The sequence below is a fragment of the Aythya fuligula genome, chromosome 12 (genome assembly GCF_009819795.1).
Source record: "Aythya fuligula isolate bAytFul2 chromosome 12, bAytFul2.pri, whole genome shotgun sequence".
Taxonomy (NCBI): Eukaryota; Metazoa; Chordata; class Aves; order Anseriformes; family Anatidae; genus Aythya; species Aythya fuligula.
In genome coordinates, this window is record NC_045570.1 from 13,945,010 (window position 1) to 13,971,400 (window position 26,391).

The 26,391-nt window shown below is 36.5% G+C and overlaps 1 long non-coding RNA gene across 1 annotated transcript in view; it reads left to right on the plus strand.

Annotated features, from left to right (window-relative positions):
- The first annotated feature begins 442 nt into the window (after window positions 1-442).
- LOC116494009 overlaps window positions 443-26,391 on the plus strand; it is a 110,712-nt gene continuing 84,763 nt past the window's right edge. Inside the window, exon 1 of the long non-coding RNA XR_004253825.1 lies at window positions 443-793. This is a non-coding gene — a long non-coding RNA (uncharacterized LOC116494009). The remainder of the gene's footprint in view (window positions 794-26,391) is intronic.

Genomic DNA, 26,391 nt, shown 5'->3' on the forward strand with positions numbered 1-26,391 from the left:
AATATGTTATGTTGTACATAGGATCTGGTTTGGGCACGTTGTAGAGGATGGTATTGAGTAAGCCCAGGGGCATTTTGGAACTGCAGACTGTATATCTGAGGTCCTTTGTGGGAATCCATTTAGTCACTCAACTTTCATAGAAACCAGGCATTTATTTTAAAAATCCAGGGGGGGAAAAAAAAAAAAAAAGAGGCTTAAAACTTAAACAAACAAACAAAAAAACCAAAAACTCTCCAATAACTGTTTTGTTCTGTTGCTAAGCTATATTTGTACAGACTAAAAATACTAAATTATGTATAACTTAAAGCAAAGTTCTCATTGGAATTAATGAGAGCCTTCCAGGAGAAATAAACATTGGTAGTCAGCTTTGCAAATTATTTATTTTTTCCTTTCCTTTGTAAGCAGAGAAAACTGAACAGTGATGCTGCAGACGAAAGGAAAAATGAAGCTGAAATCTAGACAAAATCTCATATCCTCTTTTTCTTTTATTAAGGATTAATTATAATGATTATGATTATCACATAAAATATGCATAATTTAATGCCATGATGGGCCTCTGTTTAAAATTAATAAAAAACAGAGACATGGAGAACATCAGTAAACTTCTCTTGTTTGCTTAAAATATATAGTCAATTTTGTAGGAACAAGGCATATGCACTGGTAAGAGAAGCAGAAAAGATAGGATCTAGAAGCTGGGCGCTTGGAATCCTTTGGGCTGGCTGCAAGTCTGCAGTGCAGCTGTCTTCATCTGGGAATGGTAACGTCAGTCTTCAGAGACCTGAGAGATAGCCAGGTAAATCCCATTTTTAAACTAATGTATCTATGCTGAAATCTGTCTCATGAGGCTGACCCCTTTTCTCTGTTCACTTTTTGCCCTCTTCCCTCTCTCTACAGGCATTCTGTCTGTAGCACACACAAGCAAAAGGCATTTTCTATCTACCGACAGTTTACTGTAGTCAGAGATGAGTTTAAATGCTGTAGGTAGTAATTCTGCTTCATCTTTTAATGACAGATGTAAATTAATGAATTTGTAAGTAATTTGGGTGGCATCTTGAGGCTTGCTGATTGTTGGGGCCATAGAGTTTTATGTTATTTTGTGGATTTTTTGTATTTCTTTTTCTTATTTTTAAAGAAAAAGAGAAAGTAAGAAAGAAACCTAAAAGCCTTTTGGAGAAAGCTTGGAATAAATTATCTGAAAAGCATCCTTAGAGGGCCTTTGACATCCATCAGCCTTCTTGAAGTGATAAGTACCAATAAAACATCTATGGAAAGAAAAACTTAGAATTATCTCATGTGGTGAGTACAGAGGACGTATTTTTGGATGTCTTAATGTAGTTTTCCATCCTGCAATGTATCATTAGGTGTTGTCAACAGCAAGGAAAACTGCCAATCATCTTAACAACTAACTACTTTTAAAAATTCATCCAGTGACTTTAATTATGATTAGGTATTTATGAAATTAAGTAACACCAAATACACAAATTCCTTCTGGTAATGAGCAAGGTATTTATTTTCTCCATATTGTTAGGATTTGGACTTTCAAAGCACTTCAAGCTTATGCATGCTTTTGAAACTAATATGAATTACTTACATAGCCAAAGTATTTTAATTACCACTAAAAACAAAACCTGAAAGACTTGTGAGCCCCCATTTGGTTCTTTAGTAAACAGCTATACTCTTTACCCTCTAGTTTTATTGAATGTTCTTTCTGCAGCTCACCTTGCATCGAACTTTGCTTCTATGCTCTTCAGTTTGTTTTGATCTTTGCTGAATTAAATGTGTTCATATTAAGGTGTTTACTGATATTCTATCTGATCTTTATTCCTTCGTCTTCATCCGGTTTACTGTATCAGTCTGGACCCAGGCAAAATTTTTGAGGTCTGTGTGCTTTCCAAAGCATTTAGGAAGAGATTGAAGTCCTATCTGTATCAGTGGATCTACGAAAAGTGTGTATGATGCCTGTGGTACTTCCAGCTCCTAAGGTCTTGAGGGCTGAGAAAAATCAGTGGCCTGCTTAGGGGGAATGCAGAAGCTTGGAAGACAGAGTGTTTGAAACAAGGGAAACCTTGCTGGACTCTACCAACTTAAGATCTCCCAAGTCCTTCACGTTTAAACTTTTGTTGATGCTGGTGCCAACTTGGCTAGTACACTTGACAAGGCAGGAAACCTGGAATATCTAAATTTTGCTTAGGCAAAAAAGGCATGTTCTGTACGTGTTAAAATCATCTGGTTTGAGTGCAGCTGATCATACTAAAAGCACTCTTACCTGCTGCTAAACCCTGGGGACAGGCATTTCCACCAGAAGAGCTATGTCAGCTGAGCCTACGGTATGGTTAATATGCAGGTTAGAGTCATTGATCAAACTGAAGCTGTTTCCAGATGGTATTTTCTATTAGAATAAAGATGTATGCTTGTGTCTTCTGGTGGCTAGGAAACTTGCACGGTAGTAGACTTGCTGCAATTCCTGATCACTAGTAGAAACTTTTTTTTTTTTTTTTTGTATGTAAATGTTTTCTGCAGTATTGATTTTCCTCTGTCTTGTATGCTGCAGACAGGTGTTCTTTCCATCTAACTAATGTAAAGTAACTCACTGCTATGTCTTGTCTGTTTGGATTTTGGTTTTGGTGTTTGTATTTTTTTTTTTTTTTTTTTTTTTTTTACTGTAGTGTAGAGACTTTTGGAAGATGAAACTGGAGGGACTGCAAGGGACTGCAAGAATGTTTCCACCAGTTATAACTGATTTATTTATTTTTTTTTATATATTTCATGAATTGTTAAGATACCTTCTGAACAGGCATTCTCAAACTGAAATATTGGAACATTTAAGAAAACTTGAGGATCTGGTCAGGAATAGAGGAACATAGCCAAAAGCTGTAGATATTGGATGCAGATAGGTGTAAAACAGCTGAAAAATGTGTATGGCTGAAAACACCCTGTTAGGTCCCTGAGGAATTTAGAGACTTCACTTCTGTATATGTCTTTAATCAATGAGAGCAATCAACTGTTAACATGTCTTGCAGCTAAGCACTCAGTAACATTTGCTAGGTACTGAAGTTATCTTTGAAAATCTGGCTCCACATCCTCTGACATATGGAATCATCCTCCTCCTCCACGATTGTGCTGTTGCTTTTGGCAGTGCGGGTAGTACTGCCTTTTTTACTATCATTCCTCTTCCCTTTGCGGAAACTCCTGCCTCTTTTACTGTTACCATACACCCTGAACACCTAGAACCCAGAACATGAGTTAGAGTGCATCCACCTTTTGTCTGGACATATGACTTCTCACTTTATTTCTCTCTCTCCTTGTGTTTCCCTCTGCCATTTTCTACCATGTTGGAGTCAGGCTTCATTTTTATGTTTGGAAGCACTTCAAAACTCTTAATTTTTTACCTTCTCTGCTTTTCTCTGAAGAAATTCTGCTGGCATAAATAGAAAAATTGTAGACTATTGTACCTCGTGGGGGTGAGATCAATGAAGTAACTCAATGGTCCTTCCTATCCTTACCTGTATTTTTTATATTTCGCTGTTTAAAAAAGTATTAAAAAAAAAAAAAAAAAGTAGTTTAATTCTGCTGTAAGAAATTAATTAACCTGAGTTAGCTGTCAGAGATTTTTGATGTTATTATGTAGGCAGTGGGTGGTCTAATAAAACCGTCTTTAGGCCTCAGTTTTACAGACCTATAGAAAAACAACAACAAACAAACCTCTTTAAACTTATTCTTTCCATTTAATATTCTAAATCACACAGAAGATTCTACTATTAGGCAGGCAAGCATTAGTGTAGTTATATGTGTTTTTATGTCCAGAAGACCCTTCAATACATATTTATAAGGAACTAAAATTTATGTTAATATAGTTTCTTTTTTTTGTGTGTGTGTGGTTTCTTTCTCCCTTGTGTGTTCTCCTGCTCTTTTTTTAATAAATAGACTACAATGTTTAAAATTACCCTGCTTATCTCTAAGGATTACACTAATGTTTAACCCTTTAATTTAAAGGAAAATTCTCCAAAAAGGTTGCATATGCCAAATCGTGGTTTTGGGCTAGCTAAAAGTATGCATTTCTATCATTCAGTAATCAGACAATACTAGTACGCTCATTTGTTTGCACTTGCTAGGCTAGTAAATTTATATTACCTTGTTAAAACATCCAAATTCAGTGGTAGAAGAGAACAATCTGAAAATAAAACTATGTACTGCTTCTTTGCAATGAATAATAGTGAAAGAACTCAGTAATGGATATATTTTTGCTTCAATTACACAACCTAAGATGCAGAGTATAATAGAATGATTTTACAATAAGCCTTGGCTCTAAAACAAATGGACAATAGGAATAGAAAGTAGTTTAAAAATGTTATTTGTCTCTGTGTAAATGATGTATTTGAATTTTAAATGACTTCGCTCTTTAAAGTTATATAAACAGTAGGTTATAGCCACTCACGTATGTGTAATAAGATTTTACAGTGTTAAATGAGATTAAACAAGTCTTTCATTTGTGGTTAATGGCTGAATTATTAATTGCGCTTGCTTGCATCTATAGGGATTATTTGGAGAACGGAATTCAGACTGTGCTGTCCTAAGTAATACAGAGTGTCTGTTTTTAATTCACTGCTGAATTAACTATACTAAAAATCTGAGGAAAAGACTCTGGCCATCAGCCAGCAGCAATTGCCACAAGTCAAAAGAGCTGCAAGAAGCAGGTCGCGTTTAAGAAGTACAGAATGCTAAGGCTCCATTATTTAAATCAAAAAACCTAGTGCAGATGATCAAACAAGCAGTTGAGAGTATTTGATTGGGAGCACATGGAAACCATCTGTTCCTCTATAAGCTAAACCATAGTAATAAATACAGGCAATCATCTTAACTGGCTACATTTTAGTTAGTACACTATAATGCCATTCACTAACTGAATCTCTAAATACTTCAGATTGTATAGAAAAACATGTATATATATGCATCTACGAAATGCACCACAAATAAGTCAAGGGCCTTGCTTAGTTACTCTTCAGGACAGATGAACAATATGAAATTAGTATGAATAATTTCTATCTCTCTTGTTTTTTTTTTGTTTTGTTTTGTTTTGTTTTTTGTTTTGTTTTTTTGTTTTTTTTTTTTTTTCTTTAACAAATCTCAGGCTACAAAAATTGGGCTGGTACATGTAGAAAGAACAGGCTTCTTGACAATCTGTCCATTTAAAAAGACATTTTTAATGGAGAGTTCTGAACAATGGTATTTCACACATACTGTGTAGGAATGGTGGAGAAATGGCTTAACATTTTGTTTTCCTTTTAAAAAATTTGTTTGGTCTTTGGAACTGGAAATGATTGATGCTAAAGTGGAATGTTGATAGCAAGGCTTTTTTACTATGGTTATAATTAATTGATGTGAATTATTTTACATCTCTGCACCAAGTCTGCATTTTCCATGACTGTTATACGAAAGGTTTCTGGTAATTGAATTCTTTACCCCTCACTGGGATAATTAAATAAAAGTAAATGCACACAGGATTTGTCCTGCCATCATTTTTCCATACTGCAATGTGTATTTACTCCATCTCACACCCCAAGTCAACCTCTCTCCAGAAATAGGAGCACGTTTGATGTGCACATACAGAGCCATCTGCTGTTTTATGCAAAGTTGTCTTCCAAACAGATTGGACTTGCCTTCCTGTAACTTGCTTTGCTGTAATGATTTCAGTGACTAAATGCAGTGGTCAAGCATATGAAACTAAATGGGAGAAGTGTTCTACAGTGGCCTTTTTTCCCCCTTTGTTTTCTTTAATAAGTGTAGCTTTTCACCGTTACCTGAAGGTATTAGTACTGCAAAAATTAAAGAAATGTGTATTCCTTGCCACCAAAATTCTTCCATCTGTATGATTTATTTTAAAATATTAATTTGCACTGATAAAAGGTGTTAGTAGAAGCTCTGTTAATATTCAGTCTTGATTGCTGTAGCAGAGCACACAGATGACTACTTCTCAATCCATTTAAGTATGGATCTGCTTGTTAAATTCATCCTCTCTTCATATCCTTCTTTCCGTGCAGTATTTGCTCTTCTGCTCAGTAACTCTAGCTGTCAGACAGCTGTGCCACAGCTCTGCTCAGGAACCTAGGACGAACAGCTGTTGCATCCATAGTCTATATACATATGCTAAGTCTTGAAGCATCCCTGAAGGCCATTTTGATAGATGCATGCTGTCCAGTGTGTGTGCCTAAATTTACATCCAGTAGTTTTTGGATAGAAACATGACAGCATGCATGCCTCGGTCCTCTGAAGCAGTTTTAGCTGTGCAGTCTTCAGATTAGAAGAGAAGAATTTGAGCCCTGACATTCACACATTTTAGTAGCCTAACATGTTTGAAATGTGCCATTCTGTTTCTTCTGTCTTTAGGAGCTAAGTTTCCTGGCTGGCTGAAAAATCTTCTAGACATTTTTAAAGCCTTAGAAGATGAAAACACACATACACCACACACACAGACCTCCCTCCCCATATAGACAAAAACTTTTGAATGCAGAAAGGCAAATGACTAAACCCCAATTCCCTAAGCAATCCTGTTTTCTCTCATATTTCCACAATGTGCATGTAATGATTTTTTTTCTCCTTCTTTTTCTTCTAATGTCTTTAAGCTCTCTCTGAGATAGAGCTAAATTCAGAAACAGATGAAGAACGTTGCCAACTAATGCTAGGGCAGATTGAAACTCATTTAGCTTTGGGAGCAGAGATCAAAGGAGTACCGCTCCTAATTGTTCCCGGTGGAAAAACAGCATGCTTACTCAGATCCCAAATTTACCTGGGAGACATCTGATTTTATGTACAGGAGAATAGATTTCTGAATGTGCTGTGACTTAATTGCAGTTTCTGAGCCCTGCAAGATAGCTCACAAAGTGCGGAGTACGAGCAGATATACAACTGTGCAGCACAGCCAGGTGCTTGGAAGGAACCATTGGTTTGGAGACTGAAAAGAGCAAACCATTGCTGAGAGTGGAATGGTTCAGCATTTATTTATGAGAAGAGAGAGGTGGTGTTAAACAGTAGTTAACAGGAAAGAAAGGCAAAGCCTGCCCAACAAAGGGTGTTGGGAATGATGTGCAGTATGCGAAAAAGTTTTGTTTGTAGAATGATGTTTGGCAAGAATTTCTGGCACCAACTTCAGTCTTTGTGCAGAAGTGGTCAAAAGCCTCTGAAGTTTCAGCATCCTCCTCCTCTTCCTGTGACTCATTGGTCTCTTGGCCTTTGTTTTTAGGAGTGTACATGTTTTATTTGCTTTTATTTTAAGCAATGTTAAGAACTGCATTGTGCTTAGTTCTAACCAAAGTTCAGGTCAAGCTGTACGTAGAAAATGCAAGTCGAAACTCAGAAAATATATGGCCTTCTTTCTGTAGAGTTTTGTATGAAAACACATTTCTTTCTTCTTTTTGGTAACCTCATTTTCTTTCATATTTCCAACTATGAAGTTGCACCAAGGAGGAGACCTCTTGTAAACCTCTAAAATAGCTAAAACCAAGCAGCATCATATATTTGATAGAAACTGAAATTACTTCTAAAGAATTATTTAGATAGTCCTTCGTAGTGGTTTTCACTAGTCATAGTAACTGAAAATTGAAAATTTCATATGATGGTACTATTGCAGATTTTTCAATAATAATTTTTCAATAACTGTTTTATTTGAGTACATTTCAGTGCATTTCAGATATCTTTGTTCAGTTACAAAAAGTTCTGAATCAATTAATTACAAGTACAGCTGGGCAAACTAAAGCACTTAATTTTGATGACCCTAGAAATAATGCACAACATAAGCACTTCTTTGGAATTTACGGAGGTAGCAGTACACTGCACAATTCTTTTTGTAACCACAGCTAGCTAACTAATTACAGTGCACTGTATTTGTGCTGTCACTAAATGGTTTCACAGTGTGCAGCCACATCAGTTCTGTTCTTGAATTTGGCAACTTCAATTATGGCTGATAAAAACTGACTTGTTCAGAAATTCTAAACTATGGAAAATGTGCTATTAAATTCTCCAGGGATCCTGTTTTAATTCAAAACTGAGTTCTCTGGTATCTAAATCGTGAGTTTGCAATGAACAACTGGATGGAAAATGTCAATTATTAAGCAGAGTTCAAATCTTAGAATGTAGAGTGCCCTTCTGGCTTATGTAGGAACTGCTTTAATTCACAGTAAAATTGCTGGAAGATTTCGGAAAGACATTTCAACAATCTAAGATAAATTTTCTTATTTTTATTTGTGAGCGTAGGTGAGAATGTTGCTTTTTGTGAGATGAATGAGTGTAATGTGTGCTTACAAGCAGTGTCCATTAAAATATGGTGGACAGGAAAGTATAGATGTATAATACTGATGAACTTTTAAAAATAAACTCTACATTTGTGGCAGATGGCAGCAAATAATTATGTCTAGTAGTGTGAACTACATCTAAGGATCTAATTCTGGAGCTGTGGCTCAGACCAAAAGCCCCTGGAATTTTTTATTATTGCCTGCATGTTATGTTAGTGCCTAGGAAACAGGTATTAGTGGACACCTATTGTGGGAGACATCAGAGGAGAATGAAGTAGTAAGGGAGGGCAAGAGTGGAAAAGTCAAGCAACAACTAAGGGGGTGCGAGGGCAAAGGAAGGAATATTTGGGTTACTGACTGGCCACCGGCCACTGACAGGATTCAGACCAAACGTCCGTCCGTCCTGGGCTGTTTCAGCCTTTCTCACCATTTCTTCTTGGTGTGCTTTGCATGGTTGCAAGTTGAGGGAGAAATATGTTGTTAAAGAATAGTATTGAAATGAATGAATAAAGTTTGCTTTTTACTCTTTTGCCATTTGTGTTGACCTTTGTAACAAATGGCAGCAAATATAAGGTAGTATATAAAGAGAGATTGCAGGGCAGATCCATTCTGATTAGATTGGCAAATGTTTTGTGTATTCCATTGGGAAGAAAAAGATGGCTAGGTATTTGGTGGCATAGCAACACAGGATGCCTTTCCAGGGATATTCCTCTTTTCCTTTGTGACTTTCTGTTGATAACGTTCTGTTAATCCAGTTTTTGGGAAATGAAGACCACATAAACTCAAAACACTGCTAAAATGACTCTGGGACATCCAGAGTGTCATGTTCAACCTTGGTTATGCTGTGATTTTAAACATCTTCTCTAGTTCTAAATCAGCTAGTCATATTACAGTAACTAGTGGTATGCTGCAGTACCAGCGAGTGCATTACAATGAGTTGTACAGTGAATGAATTTAGCATCAGCCAAGGAGTTACTAGTGCTCCTGAACTGACTTGACCATCTGATCTTCAGAAAGCAGGAAAATAATGCAAATAATCTAGATGGAAAATAACAATAATAATAATAATAAATTAAAAAGGAATCTTTAACATGATAAAATGATTTTATTGCCTTGTCAGCTGACAGAAAAAATCTTTTATTTTTTTTGGAGGCTAAATAGAATAATACAGCTGCTGATATACAAGAATTTCAGTGTACTATATAAAAGTGTATTTTAGTATCATTTGGTGAAAAACAAGCTGAGTTGTTAGATGGGATTTCTAAATAGCTGATTTACTAGTATCTTAAAGTAGCAGGTCTACAATGTTGCAACAGCAGTTGTTTAATATTAAATGATAAAAAAAATGCAGAACTGGATATTAATTACTTTTGCTTTCTACATTCACTTATGCGGATTGTGATTCTCAGTCTTCAAAAAATATTGTCTCCACATTGTTTTGCCTAATTTATTCAGACTTAATTAGAGAGTCTGCTCTCAAAAATTGTACATTTCAATTATACTTGAGCAAGCATGAAAGCGATGGGTTAAGTGTGAAGAAAACAGAAGCAATATTTGAAAATGCAGTGCAAAAAACTTTGAAAACTGGAATTAGCTACATGGAGCAAACATTTTTTATAAAAAGTATACTTTATATATGTGTGTGTATATATATAATATATATATACTTAAAACTGTACATTAAGCACAACATATCCACTACTTGAAATGATCTGACCTAATCAATACTAGCTTTCTAGCTTTTCTCAGGTTATCAGGGAAGAGAAATTAAACTGGGTGATGACAGTGTAATAAAGTAGAAACAACAATTAGTTTTACAATGATGGAAGGAAACCAAGGTATTTTTCTATATTGCTTATGTGGTTAGAAGGATGCCTCAAAGTCCAGTAATTATGTAAATTACCAAATTCAACTTTCAGTATAGAAAACAGGAGAGAGAAGGATTTTTTTTTCCTACCTCATTGCGTTTTGGAGCCGCAAGCAATAAACTTTTACACACGGAGCTGCAAACTCGTCTCATGGGCTCTCTGTGAGCTTTCATGCTCTTGCACTCTACATTCTGACTCTTGTACAGTTTTACTGTACCTTCCAGTCTTCTGTGGATTTCTTGCAGAAAATAAATTAATAGTACAAACTAGGATCATTCATCACTGAGGAGAGGGAAATCTACAGCGACTTACAGTAGTGCAGTCCCTAGGAGGAAGACAGAATTACGTAGGGGAGGGAGATGGCTGATGGGCTTTGAGAGGTAGCTTCTTTATTAAGAAGTAGTAGCACAGATTCTGGATTGAAGTAAGGACTATGTAGGAAATGGAAACAACAAAAGAAAATGTCCTCTTCCTCCTTGCATGTGCTTGGTTGGTATTGATGCATCTTGCTAAGCATGTTACAAGATGTAGGAACGCATTGTGTTTCGGGCCATTTCAACAGCTTAATCTCCTGATAAGCTTTCTAACATCTGTTCTGAACTTGACATATATTTTCTTTTCTGTGCTATCCTTGAGGCAAAATACTCTTCTCCAGTCCTCACTGCAGCTCTCTTATCTACACAGCAGATCTTTTTTTTTTTTTCATGAATTTTTATTTATTTTGCTGGCTGTACATCCATTGATGTGAATTTTTGTGTGCCGACAAAGCACAGAATACATTTAATTTTTTTTTCCCCCACAGTACTCCAAAGGAGCACCTGCTTTTCCCACATGAAACTTAAAGATTTTAAGGAGGATTTTGTTGTAGATCTGATCTCCTAGGTCTAGTCTGCTTGGTAACTGCCTCAGAAGCATGTGTCTTAGGCATTTTATTAGAATTATTTGAAATATGCTGCAGGGGTTGTTAATGTTTTAGGTTTTTGTTTTGTTTTCTTTTGTTCTGTTTGGAATGGTTTGATTTGGTTGTAGTTTTTGTTTTTTTTCAGTGAAGTAACATTCCCCAATTGGATATACTGAGAGTAAGGAGGGATCCTTAGGGTAAGGGATCCTTAGGAATTCCTTTAGAAAGAGGAAGGAGGTTTATGAGAAAGCAGAACAGAGAATCAGAAAAGATTAACAATTTATGAGTAAATATTGGCAGACTTTAAAGACTTTGTTTTAAAGCAGGCATACATGAAAGTACTAGTGGAGAGATCTGCTAAAAGAGTTAGTAGAAGTTTATTGGACATACACTTTTAGACTTTAAAGTACTAATTTAATATGGGCTAGCTGTTCAGATGAAGAATACTCAGGGCACATGATGTTAGTAGCATTTAATGATAGTTTTAATTCAAGCTACTTACGACTTTTGCTATACCTATTAATTGTGAATATAGTAATAATTAGTATCAAGGCAACACTTTTTCTAGGATATGTACAAAAAAGAAGATGCCATCTATCTTCCAACAAACCTAAATTCTGTTTAATTTAATAGCTAAAATAGGTTGTCAAAATATAAGATTTGATTTCAAGCATTGAATACTCACTAGCATTCCAATTAGAAATCACAATAACAATCAGGAATATTTTTCCGAAGTATGTTTAGTAATAGGGAGATTTTTCATGTCAATGGTAACTCCTAGACAGAAAAATAGCACTGTATAATATGAAATGAGGGAAAACAAGTTGTTGAATAGGTTCATAAAAAAGCACCCAGTTAACTTCCCAGATGGTGTTTATTTTGGTTGTTCAACCCCAAATTCAGATCTCAATAACATTTTTAATATGTTAATGATCTATGGTTTTAGGACCTCAGTAAGTTCTTAGAAGTTGTTACATCTACTAAAGGCTTCTCCAATAATTTAAATGTTTTTAATTTGTTAGATCCACTTCTGGTTTGTAGTAAGTCCATTGCATTTGCATTGTAGGGGTGGGTGGAAAGACCAATGGTCTCTGTTCTCTGCATGAGGGACTATATCAGCACACAGCAGTTTTTTGTTACAGTGCAACTCATACTCACTCAGGAGAAGTCTTAGATTGCTACCAGACCTTCATGTGGAAATGACAGTCATGACCATGTTAGCTGAAAGTTTCTGCTGTAGACTGAATTAGTTGGTGGTTGTCGGTTTTTCTTAAAGCAGCAGTTCAGTTACAAAGGCATTTGCAACTTATAAAGTATCTGAAAGTGTTTGCAGTGAGCTTGTGATCCTAGGATCAAAAAGACTACATCAGTGCTTCAGTTCTTTAGGTGTTCTGAATTGCTTTTTTGGCACTCTTGTAATTTAAATATAGCTCAAATGATAATATTTCAAATGGTGTAAAACAGAAATAGATCATGGTAGAGATCTTCTACTCTATTCAGATATCCAGAGGCAAAAGCCTTTTGAATGCTGGACTCTTACTAGAATCTTGATGCCAACCTTTCCGCTTTAGTAAATTTATGACTTGTATGGTTGTACCATCAGTAAATGTAGATCTTTGACCTTGAAACTGAATGAATGTAATATAGTGGCAAGATAGTGTTCTCCTATGTATTATTCTACAGTATGGCCATTGCACATAAGATGGCTGTATACCTGTTAAAATAGCATAAAGCATGTGAATACTTGGAGAATACTGTGTGAAACCATATTGTTCTAGGTACTTTCTCCTTTTGGTTTGAACACAGCATGCAGAGAATAATTTATATTTTAAATGGAATTTGTAAGAAGGAAAGCTCCTTTCTTTCTTTAAGGAGTTAAACAGGCTCTTTTTACAGTACCTGTAGCATGATGTTAAATGGAAGTGAAGGCTGTTCTTTTTGTTCTAGTTCCTCTCAAAAAGGAAAGACTTAGTATAATCATCAGTTCCTGTTAATGGTAACCAGAACGGTACTCACCAAGTTTACCAGTAGATCAGTGGAGACAAATTTGATACTTCTAGGGTTTTTTATTGTTGTTTGTGGGTTTGCTTTGTTTTATTTTAGTTTTGATGTATCCTTATGACTTAGCTGTCATTTAGTGACTGCCACCTTTTAATACCACAATAAAAGAGATAGATTCTGTTAATCTGCCCACCTTCAGTACTTTTGCTTTTAAGCTTGAATTGATTAGTTAATTAATTCACCTATGCAAAGGAAACCCCATTAATGTAGTACACTCTATGTGTGATTCCCTTCAGGTTTCTTACAGAGATTATATGAATTTAAGAGCTGTCTTACACAATATCTTCCTTCTAATACACAGAATGGTAGATTTTTCACTAAATGTTTGGGGAAAGGGTACTGGAAATGGTGGATAAACAGAGTGATCCCTCCCCTGTGTATTCTTCGAGCTTCTGACAAACAATGGGAAGGATTTATTGAGTTGGAAATTGTATACAAAAACTTTCATTGCACTTAATTGTGACTGGTGGAGAATCTTCTAAGAATTATAGCTTGTACTTTTTTGAAATATTCTTGTGTTTCACCATGTCTTATGGCAATGAATTTCACAAATTAATTACGTATTGTATTAAAAAAAATCACTTTCAGCATTACTTTATTTTGTGACTTTTAATATGCTATCTAATAATTACATTCGAGGTTTCTCAATTCCTGTACAGTGAGAAACTTAGCAATCAGTCTACATTTATTTTCTTCAATATCATTCACAATTTTATACATCATCTTAGTATTCTAATGTCTCTCTTTTACACTGAAGACTCCTAGTCTATCCGTTTATGGTATTCTCTTTCCTAATCTCCTTATTCCCCTTCTCTGTGCTTATTTAATTTTTTATTTATTTATTTATTTATTTGTTTATTTATTTATTTTGATTCTTTCCTCTGTTTTCTGAGACAAGGGACCAGAATGACATACAGGATGTGATGCAATGCTTCCATGGATTTAAACAGGAGAATCTGTGTCAAGCTATAGAGATATTTAGAGACATAACAATACTTTGTATTTCTGTTATAAAAATTACAGGGGGTAGACTTTTTCAGAATACTGACCATGGTGACTTACAGATGTCTTTTTTGAATAGAGTTAGTTTGGTTCAGTGATTATCTCTACATGTATGGCTTAGCTCAGTTTTTTTAGTGTGATTTGCTTTGGATTTACTGACATGGGACTTTATTGCCCAGTTGGTTGCTGTCAAAAACTCTTCCTACAACTCTTGGTCGAGTTAATATGACAAAAATAGATACGTTGAGTATGGAACATCACAAGAATCTCTATAGCAGTGGTTGCTGTTGCTGGATTACTTTACTCTCTCAAATTACTCTCTCTGTATTTAGTAAGCACATAATGCTTACATCACTATGAATCTCAAGTAAAGGAAAAGAAAACTTCTAACATGCCTGTCAGAGCTGGGAATGCCCTATCTGTCAGTGCGTGGTCTGCTCAGGAAGATGAACATGTGCTCTCCTAGAATGATTTACATGGTTTGATATATTTGGAATGTTTTTTGCCTCAGTGGAGATGTCTTTTTCCCTGCTTTTCCTAGGTATGTGCAGACAGATGTCTTTATGGCTAGAATTCTTTGTCTCTGTGGTGAATTGCTGCAATAGTTTACTGTCTCTACAGCTTATTATGGAGTTCCTGCTGTGCTGACACTTATCATCAATAATACTGTACATATTACAATGCCCATGCAAAGCTATTGCAAAAAGCTGTAGAAGAGCAATTGTTTGATGGATTGTGTAGGAAACCCTTATACTGCTGTACTCATCTAAGATGTACAATTTTGTTATGAAAAGCACATAAGCATATATGTGCTCTAAATAAGTGCATGAAAGTATCTTAGAAGTACTATACTACCAAAACATAATCATTTTAAATTTCATAAATCATAATCATTCAGACTGGACATTAGGAAAAAATTCCTTTTGGTGAAGGTGGTCAAACACTGGAACAGGCATCCATCAGACACAGGTGAGTTTGTTGATGTGTTGCAGAGTTGTTTGGATATATGTCCTCAGCAGTATGCTCTAACTTTTGGTTAGCCCTGAAGTGTAGTTGGACTCAGTGATCTTTGTAGTTCCCTTCCAATGGACCCATTCAATTCGATTCCATTCCATTCCACTCCATTCCATTCCATTCCATTCCATTCCATTCCATTCCATTCCATCCTATCCTATTCCATTCCATTCCAGGTAAATCTAATATAATTTAATTTTCTGCCACTTCTTTCTTTAATTCTTTACTCTGCATTTTTGGAACTTGTAACTTAAATAGATAAATCTTTTGAAGAAACTTAAGATATCTAGTGTTGTTGGTTTAGTATTTGTTTTTTTTTTTTCCGGAGAAGATGCAGTTGTAGTTCAATGTTAATAAATGCAATAAATACTAAACTTGATCTAAAGGGCTTTTTGCTTTAAAATCCAACTATACCTTTATTTCTCAGTTACTTGTTTATGACCTGTTTCCTGACTGGTGAAGTGGGACATTGTCATTAGAAATCTGCCCTGAGTGGCTTCCACCCCATTCTTATGAGCTATGGCAACTGCTTAGAAAAGAAAGCAGCTGGGCTATGATTCAAAATACTGTTTGTGAACATTTTTATTGGACTCGTTAGTAAGTTGCTTTTTTATTTTTATTTTTTCCTGTTAGAATGATGTTACTGTTACCAGCTAGCATGACCTTTAAATAAACAGTGGATTTTGAGTAACAGTGATGTGATTATTGGGGTTTCCAAAACACAAATTTGTACTTCAAATCAGTCTTGTTTACAGTGGTTCTGAGAAGCATGATTTGCTTAGATGTGTATTTACTATACTCAGAAAAGTTTCTAGGTAAGTGAATAATGTCACTGTGGTCAGCTGAAACAAGTACTTTGTTCATTTTTATATCATCTGGAAGTCATCAGGTTGTACAGGTTTTTAAAATTGAACTTATGCTTACATGCAGTGCTTGATTGAGGCCATAGTAAACTCCTAGGATTCTCCCAAGCTATTATTTTGCAGGTCACTCTACAAAGACAGATGATTATCTGCCATGATAAAGCATCACAACTTTTAAACAAAATAGGTAATGGTTCTTTGTTATTATAAAGGTTTTACATTGTGTCTGCTTTCTTGTTATTAACAATAACATTTTTCTTTTATTTCTCATCTCTACTGTCTAGTTGATGCTTACAAATGTAAATCGTTAAAATAATAAAAGATTAATAAAAAAAGACCATGATTGAATTCCCTGGGCAGCATAGGCATCAAAAGAATGAGCAATATTTTGGGTTTACTAATATTCTACAATGGAGACTGCTTGTGTCCTAGAGGGAAACGTGCACAAAAGCTGCAGTAATTGTCAGTTGGCAGTTGTATATCTTCCTTCCAAAGTTAGGTTCACCCAAGAAGTAGAGTTTGTTATTTGTTGCTTTCCTTGTGAGAGTTAGTGGTATTTATTATTTTGAGCACACTGACACTGGGTCAGATGTCTCACCAAGCTAGATCTCTATCCTCTGGTGTAAGTAAAACAGACAGTAGAGAAAAACTCTAAAAAAAAACACACCAAAGTTGGATAGGTTCTCAATGGACTTACACAAATTTCTAATGGGTAAACTATATGTAAATACCAGCCAAACAATTTAGAACTTCTTTTTTATTATTTATTTATTTATTTATTTTCCACTTCAAGGCTAAACTTCTGCCTCTCTTCAGTCTTTCAGGGAGTTTTGCCACCACCTGTAAAGCCTGAGTTTTATTGTTCAGCATGACACTGTATGGTGTGGAATATCCCTGTGGCCAGTTGGGGCCAATTGTCATGGCTGTGTCCCCTCACAGTTCCTTGTGCTCCCCCAGCCTCCTCATTGGCAGGGCAACATGAGAAGCAGAAAAGTCCTTGGCTGAGTGTAAGCGCTGCTCTGCAGTAACTAAAACATTGGTGTTATCAGCATTATTCTCATCCAAAATCCAAATCACACCTCCTTCCTCACCCCATTCTCCTGAAATAGTTCATTTGATGATTATCGTTCCTTGACTAGCCATCATCTTGAGACATTTTTGCCTTGAGTCTTCCATTAGAAGATTGTGTATCACTTTTAAACTTCTGAGTATATAAAGACCAGTGGGCGCAGGGCAGGGAGAAGAAAGGAAAAAAAACGCTGTGTTTTTAGACCATTTGTTAATGCTTGTGGTCTTGGATTTTCTCTTTGACATTTTCCACATGTCTTTTTGTTTTGTCACTTGGCTGTAAATAACATACTTTCCTGGCCACTTAGAAAGGTAATGTTCTCCTCACTTGTCTTGTACAATAGACTTATCATTGAGCAGAGCATTCCTGGCAGCCTATTGAAGAGCTTTAAATTGAAACATCCTTTTAGTGTAGAGTAGTAATCAAAATGCTTGTGTGTTATATGGGAAAGGAGAAGTAACCATTTTTCAAGTTTATGGCACGGAGCTTTTCCCATTGTTGTAAGAATTCCATCATTAAAGGAGCCACCTTAAATTGCCACATAGATCCCAAAGCAGCTCTAAAAAATGTTTGCTTTTGGAGAGCAGTCTTTGGATCAGTTGTAATTGTAACTGTATTCTGGTGTCATTAGTCCTCTGTGTGGCTTTGGTCTGCATGTTCTTCATCATCCAGAAAACACATTCTCTTTGAAACGTTTACTTCTAAGTCCAGAGTGAAATATATTATCTGGTTTTCCCTATCCTCCCCAGCAAGTGTGTGTTCTTAGAGCTTCAAATTTTCTTTTCAACAAATATCCACTTTTTTTTGGGTGATTTTTAAAAACTGTAGCACTGATGCTACACATATTACAGTGATATTAAGTTGTGTGTGCATTGTGTGTCATGGTGGCAAACTATAAATTGTAGTAAGTGCTGCTTGTGCAATATAGAGTGTTTTCCTGTGGGAAGGAACTGTTGCTTACATTATTTTGATAAGAGTTTTCAGGGATATATGAGGATATGACCTAGCAATGAAGGAGAACAACATGAAAATGAGACTTTTTTTTTTCTTTTTTTTTTTTTTCTTTATTTCATTTATTTACCAGATGGTTTTACTAGGCATAGCTCTTGTATGTTCGGTCTCTTTCGATTGTCAAATTTTCCATTTGTCTGTATTCCATGTAAGTGGTTTCATTTTCTATGAGCACATAACAAAACTTCATTTTCTCTTGAATTGCTTGATCATCTGTCTCTGTGTGAATAAAGGTGGAATGCCAAGCTCACAAGGCTTCTTGGGGTCACGTCTTTGGAATCACTTGCCATGTGCTTTTTTGTCATGACTTTCATAAGTCATGGCTTCTGGACTAGATCTCCAGTCTAGCTAACTTACTGAGCTTCCTTTTTTCAGATTTCTTGAGTATGGGAGAACCCTAATGAGATGTGATAGAAGTTGTGGCAGATGCAGATTGAATTAAGATCTATAGTCAGAGTAAAAATACATTGTGCTATTCAACGGTGAGTAGCTATGGAACTAAGAGATATTTTATCCATATTTATCTGCCATTTTTTCTTGGATGGTCCTGCTCTAGCGTGACCACTGATGTGTTTAGCAAGTACCTTGGAGTGCATATTTTGTTCTAAAAATGACATAATTCCACAATAAGTACACATACTAAAGTGTTTTTTTTTTTCCTTATTCAGACTTATTTTTCTTGAAAATATTCTGCAGAAACTGAAATTGCATTTCTTCATCAGCTATCAAAATTTATATGTTCCACCAAATATACACCTGGCAAAATATAAGTGAAACAAAATTATACATGTGTTTAAAAGTTAAGAAATGCCAGATTGTTGGCATTTAGCACCTTCTTGCATGTACATTATGATTATGTGCTGTTCTCCAGCAAAATGTAAGCTTCCTTAGTCAGCTGCTGGTTGGTTCTGCCTTCCCAAGTTTCAGCTCTTTGTCCTGCTTAAATACTAGCACTGTTTCCTTCTGGATCATCAGCTTCCTCTTCTCTTGACCAGTCAGCTTTTTGACATTTTCTCTGCAGTTTCAGACTGCTTTTTTTCTTTCTTTTCTTGGCTTGTAATTCAGCTGAGTTTCTCCTCGGTGATGCTAGAAAGCCAACAGAATGCAAGGAGACAGAAGATCTCTGCTTTTCATACAAATACCTCATTATATCTTGTAGCAGAAGTTACTAAAATCCTTTCTCACCCTTAATATCAAAGAACAGGATATGCTTACTCACTCCGAAGTATTGGAACATGAACTGTGCACTTACAAATAAAATTTAATACCCAGTTTCCTGTGGAGATACAACGCTGGTAAAATTTGGTCAGCAAAATCAAACAGTTTGAGCTGTGAGAGGCTCCACTTCAGTCACTGAGAACAGATTCTTTTGCTTGTTAATCTTTGAGTGCCTGCTTACGTGTGTGGGAAGTGTGGAAATGCTAGCAGGCTTCAAAACAAAAAGTCTGGGAACTATTTTACATGTGCAAAATTCTTCTCTCCCACTGCCAGTGTCAGAAATGGCTGAGCTGATCAGGATGAAAGCATCAAAAATGGAAAAGAAAAGCTCAAGCTGAGAGAGACTCAGTGTAGAAAATGTCAACAAAAATGGGTAAAGTTTGAGTCAGAAAAAGCAGGGTGTTCAAGTATGAGCAGTAATGTGGTCTTAGTATTCAGTACTACCTGTAGCTCTCTGAATATCATCAAATAATCACTGCTATTGTTTTGCATATTGTATTAACGAGAATAAAGTTTTCTGCTATAAATTCACTTCTATTAATTCACTCAGGCTTTCAGAACCTAGCAATAGGATAAGTGAGAGGGAATTGCTCAACTCCTTTTCTGTATCGTTCGCTGTTTTGTTTTGCTAGGTCTAAGAGTTACAGCATCTGAAAAGCAAATCATTTTATTGGTCGATTTATTTATTTGGCTTTAATACTTCACCTTTCAGGAAGCAATTATCTCTACTGCATAATTTCATATTTTTAAGCCTGTATATAAATTAACTATAGAGATATGTAGATTCATTTTGGAACAGGCTCAGACTTACTCATTTGTCAGATGTGATTATAATGTATCTTAACAAGTTTAATAAAGTGTGCTGAAGGGGTGTCACTATGAAAGTATTCCCAGAGATGTCTGCGTTGATGTGAAACAGTTCCCTGACTATTCCGATTTGATCAGAGCTATGCAGCTACCTTCACATCAGGGTTTTCCAGGCTTGATCACTCAGATTTCCATTAATTTTTCAAGCCTTTTTCTAAAATCTGCTTTATAATTTATTTAGTTGTTTCTGTGCTGCAAAGAAAGTAGTGGAAAATGAATGTCAGCTGCTTAACCACTTGGCTAGGTTGGGTTATTTACCCTTTCTCACTGACTTCTATATAACTTAAGGCCAAAATGCATCTTTGTTTCCTGCTTATATCCCAGTCCAGTCCAGAGAAGTGAATCCATACAGTTAATCCATGGATGAAACTGGGCCTGTGAATGACAAATACCTCTGTGATCACTCACATAGACAAGTCGGAGGTTGCCTACTCTTTTCTCAGGCCTGAAAAGTTGACAGAAAAACCTGATGAGCCAGCGTGGTCCACTGATAGCTGCTGCTTGGCAGTGGATAAGTAGAAGCATGCTTGTGTTATTACCTGTCATGGTTCCAAATTAACTGTTGGGAAAAGGAGGATACTATGTTATTTATGTCTTTCTGTGCCACAGAAATGTTCATTAAAGTGAAGTTCCTGCATCAGAAAGCAAATCATAGCGCAGTACATTGCTTGGATCATAGAAATAAACAGGTTTGGCTGTTACTGGCCACCTCATTAGGTGCAGAAAGTCCTGGGAACAGTGGCTGGCAGGGCTGAGCTCCACAGATCACAGCGTGCACAAGTCTTCAGCCTTGCTTCTTGAATTATATATCCAAATTTTACCTTCTTGCTCACACTATTGCCTTGTTATTATTCCAATGTTGTGGAAAGGTTGAAGAGAACTGAGAGTGGGTGAGACAACAGACTCATCGGCTAGAGGAGTACCTTATGGGCATGCACATATCGGGGTGGACCTAGAGGTAGCTGGACAGGTCCGAATAGAAATGAGATGTCCAGAAAGCTCCTGGCAAAAGAAGTGTGAAGCGACAAATAACAAGAGAATAGGCATGTTTGCACACTGGTGTGGTAAAATTTGGACAATGGTTTTATTGTAGTTCTCCTATCACATGACAAGTCTACCTTTGGATGAATGAAGCAGCCTCTTTGCAATGCAGTGCCTGCAGAAATCTGAAACTGCAAATGCAATGAATTAGTTCTTATGCAACAGACTTCTCCTGACCCAAGGTCTGTGTTTTTTACCCATACTTGTGTTCAACAGTTGTGATCACTGTATTTCATTTTCACTTAAATTCAATAGCGGGACTAGGCAATAACTCCCCAAAAGACTGTCCTTATGTTATTGAATTCTATTTTATTTATATCCCTCAGTGAAAAAATTATCATAGCCTTAACCTGTTTTCCTATATCTAAATTCTTATTATGGAGTGTGCATACACTGCATCTTGAGGCATGCGATGTTTCTAATGTATTTTATATAGTGTCAACAATTTGAGCAAATTTATATCATCCTGATGGTCTTTGAAGGAATTATAATTTCAGATTTACTCATCTTCTTGTAGCTGGGAACCGCAGACTGTGGCAACTAGTGCCAGACAGGATATGTATTCAGAAGCCTGACTTCTAACTCTGGTGCTTTGTAATGCAGCATTTGAATATTGCAGTCAAAAGAGAATAGTGATAAGGAGGATGCATGGATATTATTTGGAATATTTTTTATACACAGAGTGTAAAGTGGAGAACCTAATTGGAAAGGCCTAGCAATATCCCAAAGCAGGGCCTGAAATAATAGGAAGATTTCATTGTGAATAAGAAGTCTTTGAAATCCATCTACCTTCTATCCTCACTTGAATAAAAAGCTACTTAAAGGCTAGGAGGGAGAAGTTACAAGCCGAGGCTATGCTCCTTCGGAGCAGTATAGCAATGGTTGTCTTCAGTGCTCTCTCTTCATTCTCTCTTTTGTTCCTTCCCTCTCTTGCTGGTCCTCAGTGGTCTCCACAAAAGATTTCAGGGAAAAAACAGTGCTGGAGCACCTCTTCCCCCTCCTTCTTCTCTGGCCCTGAGGTTCCTTTTGTTTCTCACTCGTCTTTGCTCCTTCCTCCTCTGTCTCTCCAGCCCTTTCTTAGATGCATTTTCACAGAGGTGCCACCAGCAGCTCTGTCAGACTCAGCTGTGTCCTGAGGTGGGGCCACAGTGGAGCTGGCTGGGGCCAGCCGTGTCCTGCACAGGACAGCCCCTGGTCTCCTCTCCTAGAGGCCACCCCGCAGCTCCCCACTGCCAGCGGGTGCATCAGTGAAAGGAAGGGTAGCAGAGATGGAAATGATTAGGGGAGCTGAAAAAAAAAAAAAAAAAAAAAAGGTGACTGTGTATTGTAAATTGGTAGGCATGTTGGACAAGCTTATAGTGTGACTGGCTAGGGATTTAGCAAGGAAATTATTTTGACAAATTGTATGATAAAATGATCTTGTGAGATAATATTTACAGTCTGAAGAGGCTGCATTAGACAGATTGGAGAGGGAGAAGGCTACAAACCTGAATTTACAGGAGAGGGTGAGATGTGAAAGAGGAAGTCATTTTCCTTTCCTGTACCTTGTATTTCTGCCATATGCCCACCCTTCCTGATGCAAACTTATCTTTTGCTTATTCTGTGTGGAGGGTTTTATGTGCAGTTAATTCTGTGGACCAGTAGCTAGGGTATTTTTGCAGTCTGCATGTATTTCCCAGAAGTGCTGGTATATGAAGATCTGGGAATAAGCCATTAAGATTTGTGAGAGCCTTGTTCTTTCCTACAGGGTGTTGTAAATAACTTACAATAATTTGGACTTAAGCAAAAAGGAATTAAGAAGTTGACTGCTGCTAATGAATACTAATGATTGCTGGAAACATGATCAATGCAAGGCACATATTATTAGTGAAGGTGCCCTTCTTAAACTTCATTAATCACCAAGATACCTAGGAAGCAACAAATAATACCTTGTTATTTGACAACAGCTAAAGGAAGAGCCAGTTTGTAATAGGTGTTAAATTCTGCATTCCCATCTCAAGCTGATGTGAAGCAAGTTCTCTGTAAGAGTTCGTGCTGGAACAAGTAAAGGATGTTTAGTGCCCTATTGGTGCTTCAGCATGTGAATGTATCTGAATAATGACTAATCCTGTTCGAGTCAACCAGGCAACATGTGAGTTTATAGTTAGCCATGTATTTAAATAAGGCCTCTAAGGGCTTCCATATGAGCAGAGCAAGGCTGTGACAGTGTACTACAGCCAGTGGGATTGTGCTCTCTTCTGAAATCCCATATCATACAAAGATACATCCTTCTACTTTTCCCTAGCTAAACACAATCAACATAACAAAAGAGTCTCTTCAGCTAAATGCTTGCTAGACATGTCTTCCAATTTTAGCTGCTTTAATGACAATAGTGGTGTTGCTTTTTGCCATGTCTGCGTTAATATCTTTGTGTAATCTATGAAGAGCTTTCATGTATAAACTTCACTACTTTTGTTTTTCTGTTTTTGTTTTCAGAAATAACTCAGAAAACCTTGTATGAATGAGACTGTTTATTATCCATCTTCCATTTGGGGCATCATTGTCCTTAATTTCTCAATAGCAAAATCTAAAAAAAATATATATATAATAAAAAAAGGAGTTAAAAAAAAATCCAAATTGTTTGGGGAATGGCTTCTGCAAAAACATGTATTTTATAGAGAAAGTTTTAAAGCTCTTACAAATGGCAAGTGGAGGGAAGTTCTATTTCAGACCCTTAGAAGGGCTTTTTGCAGCTGACAACTTGTCCACTTTTTCTAACTATGTCAATTTGTCAAATGAAATATGCAACCTCTTCCTACCAGCCTGGGAACACATTAGTGTCAGTGAAAGTGATCTTGTTAATAATGGAGATAGCAAGAAACTTTTTGCGTTTCTTCCTCATAGTGACATAATGTTTCTTTTCTCTCTGGGCATGTACTGTGTTTGTGAGAACAAGACTGAATTAATAGATTAAAAAAAAATAAAAAATACAAATAGCCACAACAATTTACTGACAATTTGGGGCCACCATACAGGTGTGTATATATAATGAACTGAAAAATGACTACAGGTGATCAATTGTGATCTTTTTTTTTTTTTGCCAGATGGGATAGTAATAAATGGACAGACATTATTTTCTTTTTTTCTGTTTGCTGACATTTCCCTACAGATATTGTAAGAGAATTGAACTATTCTCTTACTATTGGGGGGGAGAGAAGGAAGGGGAGATGGGAAGGGCATGGGAAGGGGGCAGGAACTAGTTGAGAATTGCACCCTTTTAACAAACTGCCATACCAAAAGCTTGCCAAATAGTTTTTTTGTTTGTTTGTTTGTTTGTTTGTTTTTCCAGATTGCCAGTTTCCTTTCATCAGGTATTTATTTCATGGCTCACTAGTTTTTTTAATGACTAAGCAGGGATTGTGCCAGGAAAATTTTAGCTCCTTTTGAAATCCAAGTTATTTCAAATGTATATTTGCAACCTATTACTTGATTTGGTTTAGTGAGTTATTTTGTCTCATCCTAATGGCATTAGTGAGAAGGTATGAATTTATAATGGAGGGGTTAGCTGCTTTAAGCTATTGCTGTCTAGCAACATTTAAATGTAACTAAGCTAGGGATGTTTTATTTCTTCCTAAGAATCTCTACATAAAAGTTTAATTATTTCAGTTCAGCTTTTTTCAATATCCCTGTGTAGAGGAACCCTCTAGCACAGTCAAATCAATTGCTTCCTTTGACAGTATACAATTTACAGTTAGCCCAGACTTGATTTTCCTTTCCTGATTTACGTTGTTCTCTTACATTTCATTTCAAGAAAATGCTTTCTTGCTCACCTCTTTGTCCTCTTTACTGGCTCGAAGATTCTTGTCTGGTTTGCTCACTGAAGTATCAAGCAGTATCAAGTATTTCAGTCCTCTTCACCATATTTGTTGTTGTTTTAACTAGTCAGTAATTAGTTCCTTGAGCAATTCACTTAGTAACTGATCTTCCAAGGAGGTTTCATTAGATCCCATTGATAATAACCTGCTGTGGAGAATTCTTTGAAGAAACTCACCTTTCCCAAGTGTGATTCTTTCTCCTGAGCTTGTGATTTTTGGTTTCTCCTGAGCTTTCTTGTGCTCATTTACACTCCTCACAGTACAGGAATATCTTATAGGAATACAATAGTTCTTAATTTGGAAATGTAAATGCTTTAAGAAAATTAGCTTTTTGCCTTTCTGTAGAGATGAAAACACAGCTACTTTGGTCATTTTTCAGATTTTCACAAGTAAATTTGATTTGGTGCTGATAACAGGAGGGGAGTAATAGGCAAAGCAAAGGTTTGAAAGAGTCTGAATTTAATGGCAAGTTCAGAGCAGAAATACACTGGGAAGATCTACCTTTGCCACAAGGGCTCTGTGCAGGCAGAAAACGAAGCAGACTAGTGATGTGGACCCGTGTTTTCTCCGATGTGCCACCACCAGTGCTGCCTGACCTTGTGGGAAAAAACAGTAATCTTCAGACACAGCTTACACTGCTAGGGGTGTAGCAGTGGGGTCAAATACTTCTGGCTTTTTGCCATTTGTAAGACCTATGGTAAATTTACCCACTGTGTGAGCTCAACATCTTCTTTCTGTAGCATTTTTATTTTCCTACCATGTGTAGAGTGATTACTGCTAATGATTAACATGTGGGTGTCATACTCTAGGGATCATTCGTTTACCCTAGGTAGTCATACAGCGAATGTTTGATGGGTAGCTGTTTTCATCAGAGAAGCAGCACTCTTGCTTCCTCACTGCTTTTGTATCTGTTTCCAGAAGAGGTAGCTTCTGGGAGAAAACTTGTTTGTGAAAACCTTAATGTTCATTCCCATTGGGTGGGGCAGAGTGCTTCAGCACTGCTCACCTTTGAGCCCACATTTGTAGGTCAGAAGAAGTATTCTGCATATGGAAATGTTTGTGCCTGAGGCTGGCTTTTGTGGCTAAGGGAGAGAGAAGTAGTTATGTTGTTTGTAAGTCTGCCGGCGCAGCTCTGAGAATTTTTGCAGTGTTGTTTTCACTGTATGAGTAGAATAGAAAGAGGTATTGCCTGACCACTGAATTCTTCTTCTATCAGTCCCTTGCATGCCTCAGTAATTTTCAGGCCTCTAATTTTCACCAATTTTTACAAATCTGCATGGGTAAAACAAAACACTTGTACATTGTGGTATTCTTAATGAGCAGTTATAAAAAGTAAA